General features: G+C 38.1%; 1 protein-coding gene and 1 pseudogene across 2 annotated transcripts in view; both read left to right on the top strand.

The window, feature by feature from the left end:
- Positions 1 to 23,093, top strand: part of asic2 (acid-sensing (proton-gated) ion channel 2) — a 445,366-nt gene that overhangs the window by 41,049 nt on the left and 381,224 nt on the right. The window lies entirely within an intron of this gene.
- LOC146576564 (general transcription factor II-I repeat domain-containing protein 2A-like) overlaps positions 7,942 to 23,093 on the top strand; it is a 46,783-nt pseudogene continuing 31,631 nt past the window's right edge.

The raw sequence follows: 23,093 nt of genomic DNA, 5'->3' as shown, positions 1-23,093 counted from the left end.
ATGGATAAAGTAATAAAACATTGTAAATTTAAATTCAGTTTTACTTTTAAATGACTTAAAACATGTTTTACTTCAGCAGCATGCATATTTAAATAGCTCATATTTTGATGAAAAAAGTCAGTTACTTGCTTGTGTCTTACACTACAGAGCATCCCAGAGCAATAAAAAGAAAATGGCTCTACAGTGTTTCACTCAACTTTTTATTTTTTTCCCCCGTTTTTAAAAGAAGTGCTCTTGTGCTCCGATCACAATGATGGAAAAATAAACCCAAAACGACCATAAAATTGTTATTAATAAGGTTAATCATCTTTCCGTGCATTAATTTACTGAGAACGTCTGACATGAAGAGCTCTGGAGCCCACATGGCTGCAATAATGTGTCCACTGGTTACAGAAAAAAAACATTGTACCAGTTTAAGTTTATATCTCTTTGAAGTTATAACCTCACAGGGACAGGGTGGAAATAAAAATTGCCTTGCAATTATTCACTCATGCTGACCAAAATCCATCCGGAGATGTCTCACTTTAAGAATCCAGTTGAAAGCAGAGGTTAATAGAGTCTTTTATGTTTTGGGGACAGTCTGCTGTGATGCTCAGAGTCTGCTTGTCTCCAAGGAAAGGATCAGTTTAAATCAATGCAAGTCTTTTTTCAGTGATCACTAGAATCCTGTCATTAAACATTTCTGTGTGTTGTCTCACAGGATGCCAGAGTTTTCACCCACAGAACATAAGGGGCTTTCAAGCAACAGATCTAAAGTTCTTTGACCAAATATTTAGTATTTTGGACACGATAGTCATCAAAACCAAATAAGGAAACCTCTTTTATAAGAATGGTTGTCAGTCCCTGTCTTGGATCATCAGTGCAAAGGCCTTTTGATGTTGTTTTATCCCAACACCTTATTAAACCAGTAGTCTTACCTGCTCAATAATTGTATTTAAATGTTATAGTTTTACTTACATTGTGTTATACCGCCCTGTATGAACTCCAGTGCAAGATTAAAATTTGAAGTTGATAGGACAATAATAAATACAGTAAAGCCATCATTCTTTTATTTGGGCTTCTTTGCTTAAGTCTGCAACTCGCTCTGAAAACAAATCCAGCAGGTCAGAACTAATTACATTTGGGGGTCTAGAGTAATGTTACTAAATCTTTCTTCCAGTGCACTTACAGCCCATATTTATCATTTCTGTGATATAACCATCACAACAACATTGTTTCTAAAAAAACAATGCTAGTGTCATTCTTTTGGGAAAAATGTCAGTGTTTCTCAAATACATAGTTTGGTCAATAATCTTTTGAAAAATGAAGCAAACTTTGTATTTTTGCCTCTGTACGATACCACGGGGGATTTCAAATCAAACGGTTAACTTGTTTTAGAAGTGGACACTTTACATAAATCTTTTTTAACCAAAAATTTGGATTAAATTGGATAATTGATAAGCAGTTTCATGGCTGGGTGAAGACTGTTCCCTTGTTATTTAATGACAGTGATGCTAATGTAATATCGGAAGATGAAATATTTAAAATATTGAATTTGTATTTTATAACCTTTTACTGTAATTTTAAGTAATAGGAGTTAGTAAAAAGTTAGTAAGTTAGTAAAAACTTCTTGTCAAATCAGCAATCTGGTATATTCTTAAAGAAGGAATGCACTTACCAGCTCAGCAACACTAGAAGACCCATAAAACCTAAGAAGACAAGTAAAATGGGTTATGACAGAATTATTTCTTTTGTTAATAAAAACAACTTCACAATATCTAACCAATCAAGAACATTCTTAAGGAGGCAGTATCATTGTCAAAGTCTCCAATCGAAAGACAGCTTTATGAATGAAAATACAAAGGGTTTACAAAACGGTGCAAACAGTGGTTACTATCTCAGACAAAAAGGCCAGAGTAGAGTTTGGCAGAAAACATGTAAAAGAGGGGGGCAATGCAATTTCTGGCGATGCCCATGGGTTGTAGATGCTTTTTTACCATGGCTTTCACTTAGTTCAATTTGGCCATTTGACTTGAATATTTAATATAAGATGATGTAAAATGTATCAGTTGCTAGTTTAAAAAAGAACAAATAAATATTCAGCTTCACCAATACTTAAGAAAACTGTCTACTGTTTTCCTGTGGAGGGTCACGAGCAGCACACTGCTCATTGACGAATCTTTGAACAGAGAAGAGGGCAAACCTTTTCATTTGCTGAGACACACGTTCTGAGTTTGTGAGTCTATAAATATGTGATAATGGCTTTGTTTTGTGTTTTACAAAATCATGGACTGCAACTCCAACTGGTAAATGATGCAGTGAATGATGGTTATCTTTGGGATGATCTTTTCACATGGGAGTATGGCTGCAAAATCAGTTGCAACACCAACAAAAGTGTGTCTGTGCGTGTGTGTAGCATTTCTTCATAGATCCCTTAATAGCAAGGCTTTCTAACTGCAAGATATCACAGAAAGAGCCCTAACTGGTATTTAACAGGTTGAAAAAAGAAGGTTTGGATCTTATTCCTTTGTAGGGAATTCTGATGTAGACTAGCAGGTATGTATTTAACACTCAGAATATTTCTAGATTTTGTTAGTCTTCTGTACAATGTGAAGCTCTACCTGACAGTACAAAGCGCTTTGAGGGAGCTGCTTATTCGATTTATTGTTATGTAAAAAGAAATTGAATTGAATTTTTTTGTTTTTCTTTTATCTAGTTAATGGTAGTTTTCATGTTGACAACCATGGTGCTTGGTGGCATGCTGAAAAGTTATTAAGGAATGGGATATGAATTATCCCCCCTATCTTGTGTCTCTATTGTTACAGGATCATGAGAATTGCCATAGCTTTATAGTTTAATAAATAGATTTATTTTTAAACCAACAGGTGATAAAAATAATGTAGCAGAAGGAAGAACAGGCTATCATTAAGTGGTCAAGTGTCCAGTGACTGTCCAATGATGGTAATCTCCTCTCTCCACTTAGGTTTTAGTCGTCTGTCCTCATGTTAATTGTAAACTTGTACTCTGCAAGTCAACATTTTTGTATTACAAGTTGATACAAAGCCTCAACACTTGAAGAATAATGAGGTGTTTATCTAGGTCACTGAAGTAATAGCAAAAATAACTTGCGTTTCCCTGAAGCAATCTTCCAGGGAATACTCCAAAACAAGTCATGATGGCCTATTACCAAAAGCAGTCTGTCCCTCTTGTCTTCTTTTTAAAGATTAATCACTGTGTACTGGTCTTTCAGTGCAGAAAGAAACTCAAAAACTATTTTTGGAAGCCTTCATCAAAAGTACCAAAAAACAAAATTGATGGCAATTAATTTTTACTGTGAAAGATCACATCTTCCTTCTTGTGATGTTGTCATATCCCCACTGATCTTTGGACGCAATTAAGAGCAACTGAGCCGCCTCCACTCAACTGACATCTTGTTCAACAGCAGTCTAAGGTCAGTTTGATGGTGGATCATTAGTGCATATTTGTGTGATGAGCCATTTTACATTTAAATGACATCTGTTTGGGATTCTTTGATGGTAAGTTTCCTGACTTGCTACCACATTTTCTAGTGTATTACCAGTTGTACAGTTGCTGATTATGAAAAAAACGTGTTACACTCTTTTTCTCTCTACTCTTAGCAGATAGCATTTTATAAAAATGCCAAAAAAACTTACTTATTTCATGAATATGTATTTTGCACTTTTAGATGTGACATGTGAATAATTTGTTAAAAATGGTTTTAATGCAAGATGACAGCGCAGCTAATTATCAGGATAATTTAAAGCAGCAGCTTAAGAATAATTCTCTTTGTTTGAGTTCTCATCACTTTAGAGGGATTGTTGATGTCTTCTACTAATCCCATGAAAAGACAAAAACAGCCACTGATCTCACTTCCAAACATTACTTATTCATCCAAAGCCTGGTGTAGCTTTTCTTATTTTAATCAAAGACAAGTTGAAATCTGATAAGTTACGTTTCTGGACAGTTGAGGTGAATGAGTGCTTGGGTTTTTTGACACTAAGAGTGTCTAGATGTGTCTATATAGAAAGTCACAGTTGTTGCCAGTGTTTTGTAATTAGCGTGTGTTGTCATTAGGAAAAGTTAGAAGAAGATGGGGATTTAGTAGGGGGTCTTTTCTTGGAATTCAGTGACAACAGCAGAAGGATAGGACAATGCTAGGATTATCCTTTACACATTGTTCTGCCTTTCAGCTAAGTCCTGCCTGTTTGATGTTTCCAGCACTGATGTGGTCCAGCACACTGGTGCAGTGGTGCACGGCCCTGCTCCCTTGTAACCCATCCAGTACACAGCAGGCAGCTTGGCTCACTGTAGCCTTCTCATCCCAACACCACCTCATCCGTGAAAATCAGCGGAAATGTGACGAAAAGTGAGGCGACCTGTCGAGACTCCCAGCTATTTGAGAGCTGATCGATCTTGGTCGCATGAGTTGCCTGAGTGGTTATCTCATCAGCTTTGGGCAACACCACTGACTTACTGACGGAAAAGACGGATCAGAGACCGGATTAGGATCGGACCATTTAGCAATTAGCTCCTAGGGCACGGCGTCCACCCTGGGGCTGAAACGGCGCAGGACCAATGTGATGCCACAGACACATAGGCTGTAGCAATAATGAGCAGACAGAAGAGAAAACTCTACACCACTGGCCAATCTTTCAGTCCCCAGCTGGATCTTATCCTGAGCGAATAGCTATATCCACATCCTATTTGCTTTTGTATCCTTTTTTATTTTATTTTGTTTTCAGTCCGCTCTCTCTCGGGCTGTGCCTTCCTGTTTACTCTCAGTGTGGGTTTTCTTCTCACAGGAATGAAAATCAGCTCATCTGAGTCTGAATTAATCACACTACTAAATGGTGACTTAAAGGTGTGTGCAAGCATCCACCCATAACTTTTAAGCAATGATGCGTAAGTAATTTGAGTAATTATGCTTCTGCACCATGCTCGAGGCATCCTGTTTTTGTGCAAAATGAAGTACAGTGGCATAATTTAATCTTACATGACAGCAGTGCTGAGAGGGAATAAAGCACCTCAAAGCATAAACTGTTGATACACCAATCAAATGAATGAAGGAGGGTAAAATGCCTGAATGTTATATGTCTGAAATTGTTTATAGCATTTTGGCACCTTTATGTTGTGACAGTTAAAAAGCTCTGACCAGTACATTTAGTTTGATGCTGTGACTTTTGTGGTGATATTTTTAAATTTATCAGCAGTGTCTAGATGGACCTTTTTGATGCGGAAGCATTGGCATGTAAATGAGAAATCTAGATTGAGTTCAGCACTTATCAGCTGTAGCTGCAGTTTGGGTGCTTAATTATAGGCAAGTAATTATATTGCAGCTTTGCCTTTTTGCTAAAGGGATGGGACTAGATAAATCCTTAATGCTGCTTTTTTTCCTGTTCATAGTGTGCGCATGTATTTAAGAGAGGTTGCAGCTAAACTACAGCATGATGTCTTTAACAAAAAGAAGACATAATGCATAATACATAACCTGCAGACATAAACATTACAGATGGTAGAACAGAGTTAATTTCCTTAAAGGTATCTCTTACCTTAGTAACAAAAAAAGAAGAGACAGATCAGATGATGTATTGTCTCAAAGCTTGCGCATTCTGTATTTCTCGAGTTTTATAAAATACAGATTTTCATATTTTCTAATTCTTTCTGCTGTCATAGTGGTTATCATCCCTGAAAGCAACGGAGTGAAGCTTTCTGATTGAAAATGTCAGTTCAGATACTGTGTAAGAAATGATGAAAACATCCGAGCAGAGAAATGACTGACTTATCTTTAATTTTCTCACCCGCTCTATTTGTCTAGCACAAAAGTCTCAGGAAGAATGCTGTTTTTTTTCTTAAGGTGCCCGACCTTTTCTGTATCCTTAGCAACTGCAGCCATTACATAAATTTTCATGATCTCCTGTACTGTGTCTAGTTTAGGCACTAACCAAGGTGGACATGTTTGTCAGGAGATGTGTGATAAGATGATTTCAATATGGCAAACAAGAAAACTGTAGTTGAATTTTTCTTTTGCATTTTAAAAAGTCTGCAGGAACCTCAAGTGCACTTTGTGTTGACTTTACGGGAGCAGATGCAAACTCCCTGAGCCAAAAACTAAAGCTACACATATCATCTGTCATTAAGGCTCTCTTTCTTTCTCTGTGACAGGAGATTGCAAACAAGCAGATGGAAAATAAGACAGATGACAGTCTGCCTGTTTCTGCAGTTGTATGTGGGATGTCTCAGAGAAAACTGGCATAAAATCAGTCGACTGGAGCAGTGTGTTAACCACATTCTTCATAGGCGAATTAATTTTAACCTGCAAACACAGGAGACTGCTGGTGCTAGCACTCCAAATGCTAGCCACACTCGCATGTAGTATCCTTACAGACTGTATGTAACCAGCAATTGCTGTAGTTAAGTTGGCTAGTAAAGTAAGCAGGAATATCTCTAGCTTGGTTGGTGGGTTGGAGCAGAGTACACAAGTGAAGTGGAGTACTTACTTGAGCTGATTACACCTCATTATATTACTTTAAGTGTAGAAAGTGCCGCTTATAGCAGGGAAGCTTATTCTGTGCAGAGCACTAGCCATTACAGCCCGCACTGCTCAACGTACCCAGGTGGACAGATGCAGAAAAAGATCTACAAAGTTTCATTAGAAGATGAACCTCATTTTTTATCTGTGTAACAACAACAACAACAGGGAATGCAACACAGCAGAAGAAAGAGTGGTCAACTTTGAAACATCAACATTTATAACTTAAAAAGAAACTTAGGCTCTTTGGTGTATAGCCTGTATGCTCAACAGTCATAGCTGTGAGAAACAGTGATTCTACAAAGCTGAGAATATCCTGTTCCAGATGTTTTACCTTTTATTTGCAGATATTCAAAGGACTTACACTGTAAATTGTAGTGATCCACCTAGCCTGTCACTATGCACTGAGACACCATATTGTAGTCTCTATCTGTGTATATATCATACAAATACACAGTATTATTCTACTTTTATTTTTCTAAACACTCATATATCACATGACACCTCAAAACCTGTTTGTAATTCAGTGTTAGTTTTTCAGCTTTGGGGCTTTCCCACGGTGACTGTTGTGCTTTGACACTCACCCTTCATGACAGGACTATCTTTTAAGATTAAAAATAGTAAATAACATAACGTTGACAACATTTAACATTTACTTTAAATCTGAAATGCTGATGCTCTCTGGGGTCATGCCAAGTGGCTAAACAGTCGTTATTATTGACTTGATGTTTCCTCTTATTTTAATTTCATCATTTCATGCAGTTTTGTGTATATATGGTTAGCGTGTTCACATTTTCCCATTTGATGATTGTGAGCATGATTGTCCATGCATTGTGCCTATTTGTGTTCGCCTCCTGTGGTGTAAGAACCTGGCATACTGATGTCTGATCCAATCACTCTCAGCTCTGGTAGGCTGGAGGGCTTGAAACAGCAGGCCACAGCCAGGCTCCACCATCAGCCAGCAGGCCACAGCCAGGCTCCACCATCAGCCAGCAGGCCTAGCCAGGCGCCATCATCAGAAATTCCGCTTCCGGGTCCCTCGTGGTGGCCGCCTCGTGCTCTCGCTTCAGTATGCCACCCAAGAAAGGCCCAACACCAGAGGAGGTTGAGGACATTAAAACCTCCCTCGGAGCGCTGTGCGGAGACGTGGCCGCAGTCAGGGCACAGCAGGAGCTGCTTCTGGGGCTTCTGGAGGAGGTAAAACAGCTACGCCTCCAAAATGCCGAGAAGGACAGACGGATCATGGATCTCGAGCGGCGGGTGGATGAGCTGGAGCAGTACACCCGTACGAACGACGTGGTCATCAGCGGTATTAAAATCAAGCCGCCGGGAACGTCGGGGAGCCCAGCGACGAGGAGACCCGCTCGGTAGAGCAACAGGTGGCGTCCTTCCTCCAAAGCAAGGGGATAGAGATGGACCTGGAGCACATAGAAGCATGTCACTCACTGCCCAGGAGGAGTGACAGACTGCCGGCCGTCATTATGAGATTTGTCAATCGGAAGAACAAGGTCGCACTGCTGAAACAAGGACGCAAACTGAAAGGCACGGACGTTTTCATTAATGAGCATCTGACACGAAAAAACGCAGACATCGCGAGGAAGGCAAGGCAACTGAAGAAGAACGGTAAAATACAACATACATGGGTAACAAACTGTAAGATTTTCATTAAGCTAAACGGGACACCAGAAGAGGCAAAAGTACTGATAGTGAGGAACATGGAGGATCTGGACAAGTATAACTGACACCAATGTATCAATTACACCAGGAAATGACATGGACACGTTGAAATTAGTTCTTCAACAGAAAGTAATTGATCTAGATTGTGAATATAAGGAGCATAATATAATAGATCCAGAAATAGATTCTGAAAGTAACTTTCTCTCTTCTTTTGTTAAAAATTGTAATTATTTCACTCAGGAACAATATGAAAAAGAAATTAACCTAGACGGGAAGCTCTCATTAATTCACTTTAACAGCAGAAGTATGTACTCTAATTTTGATTTCATTAAGGACTATTTGCAACAATTTTCTCGCCCCTTTAGTGTTATAGCCATCACTGAAACTTGGTTCAATGTCGATAAAGGAATAGATTTTTGTTTGAATGGATATGATTTAAAATACATGAATAGATTAAATAAGGCGGGCGGCGGGGTTGCTATATATGTTCATAACTCTATAAAATATAATGTTGTAACAACTATGTCTATGGCTATTGATGGAATTTTGGAATGTTTGACTATTGAGATTATGAATGAAAAAAAGAGAAATGTTATAATAAGTTGTATATATTGGACACCCAGTTCAAGTATTGACACTTTTAATGAATGGATAGAAAAAACGTTTGCTTCGGTGAACCAAAAATTACTAATTATCTGTGGTGATTTTAACATTGATTTGCTAAATCCAACAAGGTTAAAAGCCATTGATGACTTTACTGACACAATGTACAGCTTATCACTATATCCAACAATAACAAAGCCAAGCAGAATAACTTCACATAGCGCCACTATTATTGACAACATTTTTACTAATGTCATGGATTTCCAAATTAATAGTGGCCTGCTTGTCTGTGATATAACTGACCACTTACCAGTTTTTACTTTGTGTGACTGTGATTTAAAAAAAATAGATACCAAGATCATGATAGCAAAGCGAACAATAAATGAAGAAGCAATTCATGCCTTCAATTTCGATTTAGCACAACAAGATTGGAGTTCGGTGTATGAAGAGTCAGATGTGGACAAGGCTTATGATAATTTTCTAGATATTTTTACTATGTGGTACAATAAACATTGTCCTGTAAACGAACACATGACAAAGAAAAAAAAGATAAAAAGTCCTTGGCTCACAAAAGGAATTATTAATGCTTGCAAAAAGAAAAACAATCTGTATAAACAGTTTATCAAAGTAAAAACAAAAGAAGTGGAACAAAGATATAAAGCATATAGAAATAAATTGACTGATATTATAAGAACGAGCAAACAACTTTATTATAGAAGAAGATTATATGAAAATAAAAACAATATAAAAGGAACTTGGGATGTGTTAAACAACTTAATTAAACAAGGATCTTCTGGAACATCATATCCTGAATATTTTACTGATGCAAATGGTGAAAATCACAACATGAGTAATATTGTCGATGGGTTCAATAAATTCTTCATAAATGTTGGCCCTGAACTAGCAGCGGACATCCCGTGTCATAAAAATGAAAATATCAGTAATATAAAATCAAATCCCTTTTCACTGTTCCTCTCAGCTACAAATGAGCAAGAAGTAATAAATATCACATTAAAATGTAAAAGTAAGTCTTCAATGGATTATCATGACATAAATATGTCTGTAGTTAAACAGGTTATTCTGAATATTGCTAGTCCCTTAACATATATCTGTAATTTATCATTTCAGTCCGGTTGTTTTCCAAAAAAAATGAAAATTGCGAAAGTAATACCACTATATAAAAGTAATGACAAACACAGTTTTACCAATTATAGGCCTATTTCTCTACTGCCTCAATTCTCAAAAATTCTAGAAAAACTTTTTAATTCAAGATTAGAAAAATTCCTTGAAAAACATCAAATAATAAATGTTGGTCAGTATGGTTTCAGAACGCAAAGAACCACTTCAATGGCGATAATTGAGGCAGTAGAAGAAATTACTGATACACTGGATAAAAATAAATATGCAGTTGGTATTTTTGTTGACCTCAAAAAGGCCTTCGACACAATCAATCACTCAATTTTACTGGATAAATTGGAAAGATATGGTATTCGAGGGAAAGCTGGTAACTGGTTAAAAAGTTACCTAACGGGTCGGGAACAATATGTTAACATAGGGCATTACCATTCAGAGAAACTTGGTATTACATGTGGTGTTCCCCAAGGGTCAGTGTTGGGACCAAAACTTTTCAATGTATACATAAATGATATTTTTGATGTTTCTCAAGTACTTAAACTCATACTGTTCGCAGATGACACCAACATATTTTTCAGTAGCGATGATTATACTGATCTTGTAATGACTGTAAACAGGGAGCTAAAATTAATAAAAAAATGGATGGACATAAATAAATTATCATTAAATATAAATAAAACTAAAGCAATGTTTTTTGGTAATTTAAAATATAATATAGAATTACCAATTATCATTGAAGGTGTACCAATTGATAATGTGAGTGAAAACAAATTTTTGGGAGTTATAATTGATAACAAAATTTCATGGAAACCCCACGTCAGACACATAAAAACCAAAATTTCCAGAAGCCTCGCAGTTTTGAACAAAGTGAAACAATTCCTTGATAAAGATGCACTTCGTACTCTGTACTGTACCCTGGTTCTTCCATATCTTACATATTGTGTGGAAGTGTGGGGAAATACATATAAAAATACAACTAATCCATTAGTCACAGTACAGAAACGAGCACTGCGTATTATTCACAAGGCTGGTTATCTAGATCATACTCACAAATTCTTTCTTCAGGCAAAGTTACTTAAATTCCAGGATCTGGTTAATTACAATACATCCATAATTTTGTATAAAGCTTTTACTAAACTTTTACCGGCAAATTTACAAACTAGATTTGAAATTCGAGAAAAGGTTTATAATGTGAGAGGCTTTGGAGAATTCAAATTACCCAGAACTCGAACAACCCGTAAAGGTTTTTGTGTGTCTGTATGTGGTGTGAAAATCTGGAACAGTCTGAGTTTACAATTGAAACAATGCAAAAATATTCATAGATTTAAATTTCTCTACAAACAGTTGGTCTGGTCACAGTATACTCAATGATGGGTTTTAGTGTGCTCTGTAATGTCTGTCCTCTTACCATTGCTGGTATGGATTCCAAAATAAAAAATAAAAAATAAAGTGTGCGTATGTATGTACATATATGTACTTGTGTGTGTAGATATATATGTATGTATATGTATGTGTGTCTGTTACTTGTAGTTATTACTGCCTGTTACCTGTGGTAATGCAATTTATAATTTATATATTCTGTATTCAGTTATGAAGGCTCTAATTGTTGGTTGCGAGCTGCCGCTTAGATGCTTGTATCTGCCCGGGGCTGTTGATGGGTCTGTATGCAATGATGGGCGTAGCTGCGGGAAGTTTATTGTTTTTTTTGTTGATGAGTGAGTATAGGGGTGGGATTTAATAAGTTTTCTTCGTCCCACTCCTTTTTCAGGCAAGTTTTGTTTTTTGTTTTGTGTATTTTATGTTCAATATAGGTATTTGTTGTGCCTGAAAATGAATAAATAAATGAATGAAAAAAAATAAATGAATGAAGACAAAGCAGAAAGGATGGAGGGTGTGTAGGCTGTGCATATATAAAAATGACATGCTTAAATGTGCTGTAATGAAATACCCAATTACTCTGGGACATGATGCTACATTTCTTCTGATCGTGTTGACTCTTTTGAGTAAGATGTTACAGCATAATCCAATTTACAGATTCTGTTGTCATTAACAGCTGTGGTCAGGTTAAGCCTGGTCATTCTTTTTTAAACCTGTATTTATAAAAAGGTGTTGTTGTTCCAGTAAAAGTTTAGGACATTGTTAATATTTACGGATAGGAAGGTTCAACAGTTGCATCTCACAAACACCCCCACACTGACGGTAAGAAATGTTATCTGTGAGAAATCGGCATCATCGGCTGAGGTGGAATAATAATAATAATAATAATAGTTACTGATTGCATGATGCTTTAAAGGCTGTTTGGTAAGACAAGAAAAGTGCTGCGAGGGCAAGATCAAACAAGAAATAATGGGTAATTCAGTAAATTAATTTATCACAAGATCAGAAATTTAGAATTTAGTTATCCATGTGATTAAAAGCATATTATATAAATGAAAACAAAGAATATCTAATACATATTTCACACATGAAGAAAATGTGTTATAGTTTGTAAACGACACCTAGCTCATCATATCAAACATGGCACATACAGTATTTTAACAAATAAAGCTGGGAAATATTATAACAAGGGGCAGCACGGTGGTTAGCACTGTTGCCACACAGCAAGAAGGTCCTGAGTTCAATTCCACCATCAGGTCGGGGGCTTTCTGTGTGGAATTTGCAGGTTCTCCCTGTGTTTGTGTGGGATCCCTCCTGGTACTCCAGCTTCCTCCCACCAAAGACAGGCAGTTTGTGGGGATAGGTTAATTGATTGATCTAAATTGCCCATAGGTGTGAATGTGAGTGAGGTCAGTGTGTCTGTCAATGTGTGTTAGCCTGGCGACCTGTTGAGGGTGTACCCGACCTGTTGAGCGTGTATCCCACCTGTCGCCCTATGGCAGCTGGGATAGGCTCCAGCACCCCCTGCGACCCTGAAAAGGATAAGCGGAATATTATAACAGCACATTACAGCACTGACTGATGAGATTGTTATGTTTACCATAATATCAGAATTGATGCTAACATTTGATGTTACAATGTTAGACACCATACTGGAAACTCTTCTTAAAGGTCCGGTGTACAAAATCTCACCACTAGATGTCAGTAGATCGCAGAGTGCAGTAAGCTGACCTGTGCTTTGTTGGATAAGTTCATAACTGTTGCTACAGTAGCTGCTGTGGGACAAACATGTTTTAGTCAGCCAAAAGAAATCAAAAATATTAATTTAAATGCACCCAATTACAGCCGTGGATGGCTGCTTTGCATCTTCCCAATTAAATTATATTTTAACATATTTGAATAATATTAGCCCTTAACTATAAATCAGAAATGTAAAAAAATGTATATGTGTCATTTAAATATTTTTGCTGTGTCATACATTTTTACCCTTGAACCATCTCAAAAACTTAGTGAGGCTCTTTGAAGTTTTTCCTTCACTCTGACATCCTCACACTCTCATACAGTGTGAGGATGTAATGAAACTGTTATCAGAGGGAATGTGTGACTTTCAGGACACTCAAGCCTAACACAATGTTAGTTTATAGCCAGCTGTCATTGCTGTTTAGCCAGCTCGATGTCACCTGTCAGGAGACAAAAAGGTCACATGCCTGATCTGCTGACAAAAAAAAAGAAAGACAGAAAATTGTGACAATATCAGGAACAAATAAACATTTTTATGTGTGTTAGAGCCATGACTTCAGCTCAGGAGGTGAGGTTTGAGGTGACGAAGAGGTTGAGGTGGAAATGAGGGTGGCAAGAGAGATATTGTGGAGAAAGCAGATGAAGAGGAGGAGAAGAAAGACAAGAAAAGGATGTTACAAATATTAAATGGTCATTTATAGTTTGAAATAGTCATTTGTGATCTTTACATTTTTAATGGATTAATTCTACGTTTATGAGAACGCATCAAATTGTAGGACGATGTAATTACACAATAAACAATGTATATTTGTGAGTACAACACTTATTTTTTTTCCCCGTTAAATAACCTAAAAAAATTCCTTAATGTACTTTTAAGGCCATGTGCACCCGATACTGAAAACGCATGCAGTCTATATTTGATTTTCTATGTGGATAAAGGCCATATTAATTCAATGTAAGTAAAAAAAAAAAGGGAACATTTGACAAACCACATACCAGTTCAGCAGCGTTTCACATGCAATTTTATGACTTAATTTGAACACACAGCTATGAAAATGATCTTCCCCGTGGTCACCTAACTCATGCTTTTAAGCAGAAACTACAAACCCTGTTTTGGGTAAAGGGAAACCAAGTACAGCAGCAGAAATGTAATCACTGTTGTCTGACCTCTTGTCAATTCTGCCTTCATAATTGCACAACACAGCCCTGTTTCACAGCACATTTTGACGTTTCATAGCAAGCAAAGAGCAGGTTTCAAAAATAATAACGCTCTATTGGAATACCTGTCATAATAGTGTGACAGTGAGCAGCTATATGGAGTTCATCCGTCCGTAATTCTATAATGTATATTGAGCTTTTAATTTTAATTCTGCTGGGTTTTAATTCGATGTTGAGCTAATTAGCTTCCCGTGAACTTACTCTCCACCATAAAAAACTTTTAGAAGGCCATTATTTTTTTGTTTTATTTTACAAAATGACAACCTGAAGAATACTTGTATAAACGTTTATTAGAAGCTAATTTTAGTGTTAGAAACCAATGAATTCTGAAACTTAACAGGTACCTGACTTAACTTGAGTTTATGTATAAATGACCCACTACATTAATGTCTGAGAGGAGGTATTCAGATCCATTTTACATTTATTTTTTAGTGAGGTCATTTCTGCAATTATGAATAATGTTACTTAGGATGTTTACTGTATATATTATTGTATAGGTTTCTCATTAAACTGTGTATATGAATCAAGGGACAGATGGGGCAGATCAGCTTTTAGCTTGGCTTAAATACTGTGATTTCTGACATGGTTCAGGCTGTATTTGTCCCTTTAAAGATTAATAGTAAAGAAAAACATTTTTGCATTTCACTCATTTTTCTTTCATCCATCTCAGAGATTGATGCAGTCTGTGATTGATTTCCTAGTAGGAAATCTGCTGGACTGCATTTTAAGACTTCAGTCTTTAATAACCAGGTGGCCCTTGCCCATACCATCTTGTTTTATCTCAGATGGCTAATCAGCCCTGTTGCTATTGTGGTGGCCCTTCATGTTATTCAGCTGCTTCATAGAAGATCTACTCTACCGTGGACTGCATCTGTTAATCAAAGTCTTTGTTTTGTTCTGGAGATGCACTGTGGAGGTGATTAATGCCAAGCTGAGCTCAGTATGCCTGCACAGCAGAACAAGGACTATTGTCACAACTTGTAGTTGGTGAAGTTTAAGTTCATCTGCCAGATTGAAGACGCACTGAACAGGCAAGTTATTATATTATATTATAAGTTTTTGTGTTTGTCACAAAATACTTGAAAAAACAAATATGGAGAAACTTATAGCTTTGTATCAAATACTTTTTTACATATCACCTCCTCCACCCATCTTAAATATGGTGGGGATAATCATTCACTTTGTCACAGTGGAAGATAATGGTTGTCAGAGTGATACTGTTGCTTTCTATATTTCAAATACATTTTTAAAAAGGTTTTTGTCTCAAGGTCTGATAAAGAAGTGGTTCAACTTAGAAAAAATATATTAATGACTGGAAAAGTATCCAAAGCATTTGTCCTATTAGAGCTCTTGATTTTCATCATTTTTACAACACCTCCTTTCTCATTCATTTTATTAGTTACAATTTTTCATCAAATCTACTATGACTCTCAACGTTATCTCGCCCATTTCATCACTTTAGGTCTTCTTTCTTTGATATATCGGATGAAATGTATTAATACATCTTTAAAATGCTGGCATTGAGCCTCTTTTCCTGCACCAGTTTCATTACTCCATGAATATAACTAAAATGCCTGCAGATTAGCCATGCATTCAGCTCAAATGAAATGAATACAAAAATGGCATTATAGAGAATCAATTCTATGTTAACCTGGAGTTGGATATTTCCTAAAAATCTTTCCTTGACATGATGATTTTTAATAAGAAGCTAGATCATGTGGTGTTAGATTGAAAAAGTGTGGAGAAAGTAATACTGCTGTGTTCTGAGGCTTCATGGTGAGTGCATACTGTAATAGTCTTGTCATGGTCCCCTATCTTTAACATTTTTGGAAGACACTGCCTCTTAATATTCAAGATGATTATGATTAATTGACACTGACTTGTCGTTGAGCTTTGGGAGATCCTGCTCTTCACAGTTTTCAGGAAACTATCCATCAGTCAGACACTCTCAGGTGATTTGTCTCAAGGTTGAGAGGCAGATGTTGGAGCCAGGTTTGTCTGCCAGTATGAAAACGTCTGAATGAATAACGAGTTCATGAGAAGACAGAGGGTGAGCTGGGGCAAGGCCATGACAGTTGACAAATGGTATTGATAGGCTTGAGCGATGTAGGGGCTGCCTGGATTGCTTCTCCTTCTCCTCTTTGCTTCACTCTGAGAATTGATCCAAGCTTGCAGGCTTACTGCAGTGAGTGTGAGAGTTGGGCATCCTTCAGTGCCCGTGTTGGGTATTAACCTATCATCCACAAATATGATTCCTTTCCTTCCACCTGCTCTCTACGTTTACTCTGTCAGTTTGGTGACTTATAACACAGGAACACTGGCAACCAATAGGAAAGCGGAGAGGAACTCAGAGGTCAGGACCTGGAAGCAGCATGGAAAACATTAACTTTGTGTTTGGGTTTTTTTTTTTCCTCTTTACATTCTTTAAAGGGAATGTAACAATATTTAGCTGCTTTTGTGTTCAAATCCAGATAATGTACCGGTGTGGCAGATAACACATTGATAGTACATCAGCCTGGATGGTGTCAGTATTGTCATTTGTACTAGCAGTACTAAAGCAGAATTTAGTAGAAAGAAGGCAAAGTTGAAAGCACAACTTGGAGATCAGCTTCTTGGTTTAAGTTTGACCTACACTGACCAGACATTGTAAGGTACAACTCGCCAGGACCAGATTAATCAGAATCAGAATACTTTATTGATCCCTGGGGGAAATTATTTTTTGTTACAGTGCTCCATTTTAAACCAACATTAAGACAAGACAGACAATACGCTAACTAAGAATAGTACAATATATACATATATATACATACATACATAAGTCACTTATAAATAAATAGTTGGAAAAGAAACATGTGTAGTTGTAGCAGCAAACAGTGTGTTAAGTGGATGCGTTGTACAGGGAGATGGCCACAGGCAGGAATGATTTACTGTGTCGTTCAGTGGTGCTTTTCGGTAATCTCAGTCTCTCACTGAACGAGCTCCTGTGACTGACCAGCATGTCATGGAGTGGGTGGGAGGTGTTATCCAACATTGTCTTTATCTTGGACAGCATCCGCCTCTCCGACACCACCTTGAGGGAGTCCAGCTCCATCCCCACAACATTGCTGGCCTTACGGATCAGTTTATTAAGTCTGTTGGCATCTGCGACCCTCAGCCTGCTCCCCCAGCATGCAACAGCATAGAGGATCGCACTGGCCACAACAGACTCATAGAAAATCCTCAGCATTTTCTGGCAGATGTTGAAGGACCTCAGTCGCCTCAAAAAATAGAGACGACTCTGGCCCTTCCTGTAAAGTGCTGTGGTGTTTTTAGCCCAGTCCAGTTTATTGTCAATGTGTACTCCAAGGTATTTATAGTCCTCCACAATGTCAACACTGACCCCCTGGATTGAAACAGGGGTCAAGTGTTTCCTGGTCTTCCTGAAGTCCACGATCAGTTCCTTGGTCTTTGCCACGTTGAGCTGCAGATGATTCTGCTCACACCACGTGACAAAGGAGTCGACCACAGCCCGGTACTCTGTCTCATCATCCCTGCTGATGCATCCAACCACCGCAGAGTCATCAGAAAACTTCTGAAGATGGCAGGTCTCTGTGCAGTGGCTGAAGTCTGTGGTGTAGAGGGTGAAGAGGAAGGGGGAGAGGACAGTCCCCTGTGGTGCCCCTGTGTTGCTAATCACCTTGTCAGACACACACTGTGGGAGACGTACATATTGTGGTCTTCCTGTCAGGTAATCAACAATCCAGGACACCAGAGAAGCATCCACCTGCATCGCTGCTAACTTATCACCCAGGAGGGTCGGCCTGATGGTGTTGAAAGCACTGGAAAAGTCAAAAAACATGACCCTCACAGTGCTCGCCGGCTGGTCCAGATGGGTGTAGACACGATTGAGCAGGTAGATGATGGCGTCCTCTGTTCCGAGACGAGGCTGATAAGCGAACTGAAGGGGATCCAGATGTGGTCTTACTATGGGTCGCAGCTGGTCCAGGATGAGCCTTTCCAGGGTCTTCATGATGTGGGAGGTCAGTGCCACGGGCCTGTAATCCTGGGGGCCACTGGGACAAGGGGTCTTTGGTACAGGGACGAGGCATGATGTAAACGCCCTTTTAGCTTCGGAACTGCCTTCGTGGCATAGATTGAACAAGGTTCTGGAACGATTGCTCGATGATGATGATAGCATCACACAGTTGCTGCAGATTTTTCAGCTGTACATCCAGTTCCGCCGTATCCCATAGGTGCTCTATTGAGCTTAGATCTGGTGGCTGTGGAGCCCATCTGAGTACTCTCTGTCATGTTCAAGAGGCCACTTTGAGATGATTTGAGCTTTGTAAAATAACAAGTTATTTTACTGGAAGCAGCCATCAGAAGATGGTACACCATGTTAATAAAGAGATTTACATGTCAGCAACAATACTCAGGTAGGCTGTAGGGTTTAAATTACAGTTGGGACTATGGAGCCCAAAGTGCGCCAAGAAGATGTTCCCCACATCATTACACCACCACCAACAGCCTGATCAATGATTAAAAGGCGAGATGGAGCTATACAGAGATCACAATTCATTAGACTGGATGACATTTGTCTAATCTTCTGTTGTCCAGTTTTAGTGAGCCTGTGATTGTAGAATCAGTTTCTTGCTTTTAGCTGACACGAAAGGCAACCAGTGTGGTCGTCTGCCGCTGTAGCCCGGTTGTGCATACCTTGGTTGTGATGTTCAGTTTTACCTACTTCCTCATCATTCAACTTAACCAGACAGTATTATTAAGAATAGAAATGTTAACAAAAATCGTAAGAATAAGATGTAAGTTGCAGTCAGTTTGTGTCATGTAATTAATTGGAACAGTGATCCTCTACTGAAGCGACCATAAATTCTTACTCTGTTTAGCATCAGAATTAAATAACCGTGTGAGTTACAGTAGCTGACAATATTATCACTGGGGAAAAAAATATATGTTTTGCTTAATCAAAACAAAGAAAGACTTACATTTCAGTCTCAGATGGAGAAGTTTTGCAGATTGTGTGTGAGGTTTAATCCAGTGTTGAGGGAATTCCAGTGATTCTTACCTTCTGTTCTTTCATATGACATTCTCCCATGAGAGGTTTGGATAAACAAACATAAGATGTTCTTGTGAAATAAAAGCAGTTCCAAGGAAGGGTATGAAATAACCACCTAAAATGAAGAATACATCTTCTCGGCTTTTTCTGATTGATCAAACCAGCTTTGGTTTTTTCTTCTTCCCTCTGTGTGTGTCACTCTTAAATTCTAACTGCTTCTATTATTTACAGACCTGAGTTACGTCCTTGAGCACGTCTTATTACAGGACTAGAATATAATTCAGATTTTGCTCTTAATGAGTAGCTGCAACACTGAGGATTCATCGTGTGTGAGCTAAATGGTTGATCAGTGGTACTTAATTTGGCTTTGTTTTGGTGACGTGTTCTTCCCTACCGCCCTTATCACTTAGTTTTCTTCTTCCATTTTTTTCAATAATAAATAGCTCCCCATTCTCATCTACTATCCTATCATCCCCTGTATTTAAAATGTATTAGGTTTAATCTTAGTTAATATATCAGCTGATCTGATTCCTGTAGGCCATTTGCTTTGTATGGAAAGGCAGTGGAAGGGATGCAATAATGGTTTATTCATTTCAAATGGTGATTAAAATCCAAGTGTGAGCTTTCTGGAGTCAGTGCAATACCTCCCCCGTGGACCCATTCAGTTATTAGACCCTGCATAAAACATACAACACGAGCCCTCTAATGGTACTGCTTCCTTTTTGCTCTCATTTATAATATTTTATTTGGGGATAACCATGGATCAGCAGAGGACGCAAAGCACTTAATGTCCAAAAAAAGAGAAGAAACCAGATTTGGGTTTCATGAGTGAGGTGGGAGGTATTTGAAGTATTCTTTGAACCAAGTCCGTTGTTTCTTTTGTTATAATTGACAGTAATATTAGCAATTCTGGGTGTAATATGTTGCTGTAATGGCAAAGTGTAATAACACATCACTGTGCTAAATTCATTTATCACATTACAGATACAGTTATGTCATTACTTGCACAGAGTTATTCCATTACCTACATAATGGGTAGGTAATTGCTGCACTACAGTCTGCTGACTTCAGTTTGTCTGCAGGTAGGACAATGGTAGTGCACTCTGCATGTTTTGAGGAGTGGAGATATGGACATTGCTTTAATTTTTATTGCACAAAAGGACAAGAATGTCATGGTAAAGTGCAAACTTGGCCAGAAACAGCCGCTGCTGATACTACATCGCCTCTCAGTAAACATCTGTAAAGATGACACGCTAACAAAAAGCTAGCGGGAAAGAATCTCAGAATAATCATTTATATTTCTTTATGGAGATAAAGGTTTGTGTCAGTACGTTTACATTATGTCTCAGCCTGCGTTACGGATTAATGTCAGATTATTGTAACAAATTACTTCATCCTATCAGCACAAGCCTACTTACTATAAGCAACCAGACAGGGATATATGCATAATATTAATTACATAAAAGTAGCTTTTCTTTTATCTGTTTTTTCCATATTCTTTATGATCACAGATATTTTTTTAAATAAAAAGTAATAACTTGGATTACCAGAGTTAGCAACTGGAACAATTGTTCCTTCTTGTAGGTTTTCCTCTGTCCACAGAACAATGCCGGAGCTCTGTATGAATAACCATCAGGGCACCTCCCTCAATAAGGCCCTTCCACCCCGATTACTCAGATTGGAACTTTTTCCATTTATGGATAATGGATGCCACTTTGCTCAATGGGACTTTCAGTGCTGCAGAATTGTACCCTTCCCCAGAATCGTGCCTCGATACAGTCCTTGGACTTCATGTCTTGGTTTGTGTTCCGCCACGCGCTGTCAACTATCGGACCTTATATAGACAAGTGTGTGGTTTTCCAGAGCATGTCTAGTCAACTGAATTTATCACAGGTGGACTCCACTAAAGTTGGAGAAACATCTGGTTGCTGATCAGTGGAAAACAGATGCGCCTGAGCTCAATTTTGAGTATCATGGCAAAAGCTGTGAATACATATGTGCATGTTATATTTTTGTTTTTATTTTTAATTAATTTCAAGCTAACTTTTTTCACTTTGTGTGGTAGTTTGAGGTGAATTAAGCCTGTAACATGACAAAATGTGAAAAAGCGAAGCAGTGTGAGCACTTCTCAGATGCTCTGTCCATCCGATCTTAGTCATCTAGTTAAAACAGACACTTGAAAGTGTGTAAGGACCGGCTGGTAGTTATAGTTGAAAATGACTGCTTTTAAGTGACTTGCTCAAAATGCTCTGACACTTCTTTGATGCATTAAAAAAAAGAAAATGGCTCATTCTGCAAAGTGGCTTGTGGTGCTATGATTGCCTTAAGATATTTATTTATAACATTCAAGATCTGTTTTAAAAAAGAAAATTTACAATCATACTTCATCTGCTGTCTCAGTTCCTTTCATCAAATAAATTGGAAAAATGACCAAATGTCTAAGATATGTATTAATCACATGCACCAGCTAATGTAAGTCTGTTGGTGCTGAAAGAACAGTGTGTCGTGCATGATAGTTACATCTGCGGCAGCAACAAATGTCATTTCAACTGACAGAATTGGCATTCAGAGACTTGAAGTGACATTTTCTTTTGCTGTGTCTGAAAACAAGGACACATTTTTGAAAACTTTGAAAGGTAGATGCTTGTCAACCTTTCAAATGAAACAAGGTTGATAAACAACAATAAAGACACTGAAGTTTAATTCAGGAGAGAAGGCTGTACTGCTGCAGAATGCTGCTGTTTACTGTGGAATAGATGACCCTCCCACTCTCCTGACCTGCTGCTGGAAGTTGCATGGGAGGTCAGCTAATGCAGCTCGCCTGTGTCTTCCAGGGCATAAAAGCTGGTTCAGATGAACTGCCACCTGGCATGAACTAATATTATTTTTCTCTCGGTTACTATCTTTTTATTTAAGAAAAACCTCTTGCATGGACTGTCCTTATCACCTACTTTGAGCCAGTTCTTGTCAATGATCAAAAAATTGAATTATTTCTTTTTAAAAGATGCAGCCTTTGTCTTTTTTTAACTTTTTGTCTCACACCGGTTAGGTAACAAATCAAATACGTGGTTGAGCTGAGGCAGCAGCCAGTACAAACATGGCTTTAAATAAGTCTTCAACCTCCCTGGAGCTTGTTTGCAAATGTTTTTAACACCTTTCTGTGTCTTTGTATTTGTGTATGCATTTTCAAAGCATTCAGTAAATCTGAACAATCCATTATTAACATTCTGTGCAAGGCAAGTGGCTACTTGTTTATATCCTTTCTTTCCTATATTCATGAAAGTGTAAACAATGTCTAGGTGTATGGGTGACTCAGCTTCTGTGCATCAGCATTATGTTGGAGTATTATTCCTTAAACAAAGAGTTATTTGAGGAACTGTACATTTAAGTGATTTGTTTTTGTGCACATCTTGCCTCTTCTACAGTTTTATTAAAACAAGTTATAATCAAACAGCAGTTCTTTAGCTACACAGCTTTTCTTCTTGATCATCAATTTCCTCTTGATCATCAATTTCCTCTTTACTAAGTGTGTAGTGTACCTCCAGCCAAACATTAAGAACGTTTGAAGAAGGCGTGGGTCAAGTTTTCCATCACCATCTTTGCTTACCAAATGCCCATCTACAGGGTCAAGACAGGCATCAGTGGCAGCACAGCGTGAAATTAAGAAGGATGTGCAAGATGAAGAAAGGAGACAGAGCAGGAAGGTGAAAGAGTTAAAAAGGGGTGGACTGAGGAGTACGTGGATGACGTGGGGCGGGACGGGGT

Source organism: Mchenga conophoros, linkage group LG4 (genome assembly GCF_057382185.1).
Source record: "Mchenga conophoros isolate Kocher_MC1m ecotype Shallow Benthic linkage group LG4, M_conophoros_male_GT1.1, whole genome shotgun sequence".
In the NCBI taxonomy this organism is placed as follows: Eukaryota; Metazoa; Chordata; class Actinopteri; order Cichliformes; family Cichlidae; genus Mchenga; species Mchenga conophoros.
Note: the sequence above shows the minus strand (reverse complement) of the source record. Positions and strands in the feature narration are given on the sequence as shown.